This window comes from Brassica napus, chromosome C7 (genome assembly GCF_020379485.1).
Source record: "Brassica napus cultivar Da-Ae chromosome C7, Da-Ae, whole genome shotgun sequence".
Lineage (NCBI taxonomy): Eukaryota > Viridiplantae > Streptophyta > Magnoliopsida > Brassicales > Brassicaceae > Brassica > Brassica napus.
In genome coordinates, this window is record NC_063450.1 from 6,589,050 (window position 1) to 6,594,035 (window position 4,986).

A 4,986-nucleotide genomic window follows, 5' to 3' on the forward strand; every position below is an offset into this window, starting at 1 on the left:
TCTTCCCCTCTAAAATGATCATTTACCATCTGCTCAGTACCTACACCATAATCTACATCCGTTCTAATTGGTTCTTCTAATCTAACCGCTGGCTGAGGTTCGCTAGTACTACCATGTTCATAATCAGTTTCCCCATGATGATACCAAATTTTGTAACTTCGTGTAAACCCACTCAAATATAGATGAGTCCAAACATCCCACTCTTTAATAACCTTTCTATTTTTACAATTAGAGCAAGGACATCTTAACATACCTGTTTTTTCTTCCGGTTGTCGGTGAACTAACCCCATGAATTCGGTTATACCTCGTTGGTATTCTTCCGTAAGCAATCTCGTGTTCGGATCCAAATGAGGTCGATCGATCCAAGAACGAAAATAATTTGAAGAAGACATATTTTTTATGAATCAAATTCGTGTGTAAATAGAGTAAGAGGAAGGATGAAGATATGGAGTGAATGAAGAGGAAGAGGAGTGCTTGTATTTATAGTCTAAATCCTGCCGACAGACCGAGGAAATTCCGACGGAATTCCGACGGAAAAGGCTAGTTCGTCGGAATTTCCTCGGAATTTTGTAAAATCCCCCAACGGCTCTCCAACGGCTATAATATTTCCTCGGAATTCATCGGTTTTTTCCGAGGAACCCATTTTTCCTCGGAATTTCCTCGGAATATTCCGACGGATTGATATTTCCTCGGAATTCCGTCGGTATATTCCGAGAAAATTCCGAGGAAACCCAATTTTGTGCTTCCTCGGAATTTCCTCGGAAATTCCTCGGGATATTCCGAGGATTTCATTTTCCGTCGGAATGTCCGTCAGAATACCGTTGTTTTCTTGTAGTGATTACAGGATTCACCATCATTGAGACCGTTTTGCAGGTTTGACGCATCTTGGAAAGATTATGATGCCGGGTACGGTGGTGGCTTCGTGATGGAGAAGGAGGATAGGAACACAATATTTGGTTCATTTGCTACTAACCGAGTATTGTCCCCCTTACATGCCGAGTTTAATACTCTGGTATGGACCATGAAATCCTCACTACTTCTCGGTCACGTCTCGATGGCGTTTGATTCAGATTGCCTGCAACTGGTTAAGCTAATTGAGGAAGAAGAAGAATGGCCAAGTCTAATGGCTGAAATTGATGAGTTTGTCGATCTTCGTTCTAAGTTTATTTCTTGCTCCATATCATTTGTATCTCGTACTAAGAACCTCCGAGCTAACTACCTTGCGAAAGGTGCTAGGTCTCGTGGTTGTTGCTTTTCCCATGTACACTCTGAGGTCCCAACTTGACTGGTGCTAGACACCACTTGATTGGAATATTCATAATAAAAATATGGAGCTTTTGTTGTCAAAAAAAAACTATAGTGGATAATTTGAAGATCATTGGTGCGAGAAATATCAATTTTACTATTTTATATTAGTGGTGGCGGGTAGATGCAATTTAATTGAACGGCTTAAGTCTGGTTTTGTTGCGTGTATGATTGATATATGTATAAGAAATAAAATGTTATATTCTTCATTTGATAACGTATAGTATGTGACAATGTTTCATCTGATTGCATGATTTCAGCGTTGTCGTCTCGCCTCTGCCATAGCAATCCTGTTTCATTGGTGATCAGCGTTTCTTACAGTCGCACATGCGTTCTCAGCGCAGCCTCAATCTAGTGAGAGTGTACGATCATTATCGACACGATCGGTTCATGATCCCTTGATCTGTTCAATCTAGTGAGAGTGCTTATCAATCTGCTCAAAATGAGACCACTGTCTCAGCATAGATCTGTTCATATGGCAGATTTAAAAGGAAAAGGAATCCAATATGATGATGATGACCCGATCTTGTTAACTGCAGATGATGAGGGTCAGGTCGAAAAGGAGTTTTGAATGTCTCTCATTGGGAAGATTTTGAATCCGAAAAAACAAAATGTAGAGAAGCTGCTTCAATCAATGCCATCGCAGTGGGGTATGCAAGATCGCATTACTGCAAATGACTTGGGAAATGGACGTTTCCTTTTCAACTTCACTTCAGAGGATGATTTAAACTTGGTGTTGAGTAAGGGCCCGTTCCATTACAATTATTGTATGTTTGTGTTGGTTCGATGGGAGCCTGTTATTCATGATGATTACCCCTGGACCATCCCATTTTGGGTTGTGTTGTCTGGTATCCCACTACACTTGTGGAATCTCAACAACCTCAAGAGCATAGGCGGAAGACTTGGTCATATTGATCTTGATTCAATCCAAGTGGCTGAGGGACGGATGCTTATTAACATTGATTCCCGTTTGCCTCCTAAGTTCTCCATGAAAGTTCAAGCTCCTTAGGGGGAGGAAGTAACAATTCAGATTAAATATGAAATGTTATTCAAGCATTGCTCAACGTGTGGTTCACTTACACACGAGAAAGGGTATTGTCCTTCGGTGGTAAACGCCCTGATGGATCGTAACCAGAACGCGAGGACTGATGTTTTTGCTCGAGTTCAACTGCCTCAGGAGCAGACTAACCATCAGCCATTTCTGAGGGATCATAAGCCTTCCAATGGTCAGTCTCATATGTCATATACGATGAGTTATCGTCTCCATCAAACCCATGATCGATACAATGAACGAGATGGAATAAACAGTCACAAACATGGAAGGGAGGTCTATCAACCACGATATGGAGCAGAAGTTTATCAAAGGAACAATCGCCAGACTGATAGAGTTATACGAGCTATAGATGAGAGGCAAAACCGGTATGGCAGCTCTAGGACTCGCTCTGGTCCTTACGACCGCAAGCAGGCGTCTACTTGGCGTGCAAAACATAGAGAGGAACAGCCATGGAGGAAGGAGAAGGATGGTGTACCGGAGGAAGATACTCGCAGCAACAGTGGAACGGGTAGAACGCAGAGCAGAGGAAAGGAGGTTCCAACGGTAGAGCAGAGGGAAGATATGCGCAGAAACAGTGCTAGTCATAACTCAACGGATGCAGATGCGCTGGTCGTACAACAGAGGAGAAAGATTGCAAGTACGATAGTAACCCCGTCTCGTGTGTTGGTCCCTTCGACTGAAAACATCACATACCGCTCCCAAGAGCTAGCTCTTGAGCTATCTTTCTCGCCTAATACCTCAGTAGTAAATGAGGACGTGATGGTTATTGAGGCTTTATCAGACATGGATATTACGGGTGGTCAGGAAGATGGAAGGTTGGAGTCTGCGGTTCAAGATGAGGACTTGTTGGGACTTGATCTTATGGAATATGAGGCCGTAAAGAATCAAACACAAGTAGGTGTTTCATCTCACGGCAAGCAAAAAAGTAAAAAGAGTGGGAGTAAAAGGAGTGCTCCATTGGGCATTCATAATAAGAAAATACAGTTCATCCGTCGAGGTTCTCCGTCTGCTCGTAGCGATAGACATGGCCGTGTGGGTCATCATGGTTCTTCAAGGAGACCAAGATCTAGTTCTACTAAGGGAGATGGTGCGTCAAAGAGTGTTGGTTTGATGGGTTCCAAATACCCATCACAACATAATCCATGAACACAATCAGTTGGAACTGTCGAGGGATTGGGAACGACCTCACAGTTCGACGCCTTACGGAGATGTGTCAGAAGCATCGCCCAGGACTTGTGTTTCTATCTGAGACGAAGAATAGGAGGCTGCTGTTGCAAAACATTCAGGCCGACTTAGGATTTGATCATTTGTTTACTGTTGAGCCACGTGGGCTCAGCGGAGGATTAGCTTTATTTTTTATGGATGAATTTCAGGTTAATGTTTTATTTTCGAATAACCGTATGATTGACATTGAGGCAGTCATTGATGGAATAAAAGTCTTTATGACGTTTGTTTATGGAGACCTTGTACTAGAAGTGAGAGATCAAGTTTGGGAACGCCTTACGCGCTTCTCAACAACAAGAAATAGACCTTGGTTCATGATAGGAGATTTTAATGAAATTACGGGTCACAATGAGAAAGAAGGAGGGAGACAACGCTCTGATAGCTCTTTCCTACCTTTCAAGCAGATGCTTAATGATTGTGGTATGCTAGAGTTTCCTTTCACGAGGGACATGCTTTCTTGGGTAGGGAAGCGAGCAGGAGGATCAATTGTTCGATGTCGCCTAGACAGAGCGGTAGGAAATGCGGATTGGCATGAAAAGTTTCCCCATTCTTCTGTGAAGTACATGAGGTTATGGGGATCGGACCATCGTCCGATTCTTGCAGACATACTCATAAAACCAATAAGGAGGTCTACGCAAAAGGAATAGACGGACGCACACTGCACGTATCTCGAGAAGATATCGCAGACATCCTTCAGACAGCCAATGGAGCAGACAATTTGTTCATGCATCAACGCAACATTCCAGAACACCAACAGAAGTTTACAAAGGAGTTCTATGACACAGCTGGTGGCATAGACAAAAGCTTCAAACAAAGGTCTCGCCATCCAACTCAACAATCGGACGACGTTGACGTCCCAGCATCGGTCGACAGACGTCCAGAATTTGGCAGAAGGGCCTTTGATCTTTTCGGTACTAGGAGATTCTACTGGGAAGAAAAGGATGAGTATGGTATCTACAGAGATGATCAGGGATACGCCAGAGATCTAGATGGACACGCCAATCGTGTTCACAGCAAGGATATCAGAAGACTTCTGGAAAGAGCTTCAAGAGATGAGCCAAACTACATCTGTCTTCCAGAACATGCTAGCTCATTCACTCAAACAAAGCTATACCAGATATCTACACCAAGGACGAGATCAATGAGATGTTCTATGGAGTCTGTGGAGAATAAGAGAAGAACAAAGAAACCTTCCAGATGAAACTTGATGGTGTCTACTATCCATTGAATGATAGTATCAGTTGGCTGACTACTTGCATGGAGGAGATGAAGCAAGACATAGCCAGAATTCAGCGTGCGACCGACGTTGCTCGGCCTACATCGATCGACAGACATCAACGAGCATCGATCGACAGTCTCCAACCAGCATCGATCGATAACCGCTTATCAGCATTGGTCGACGA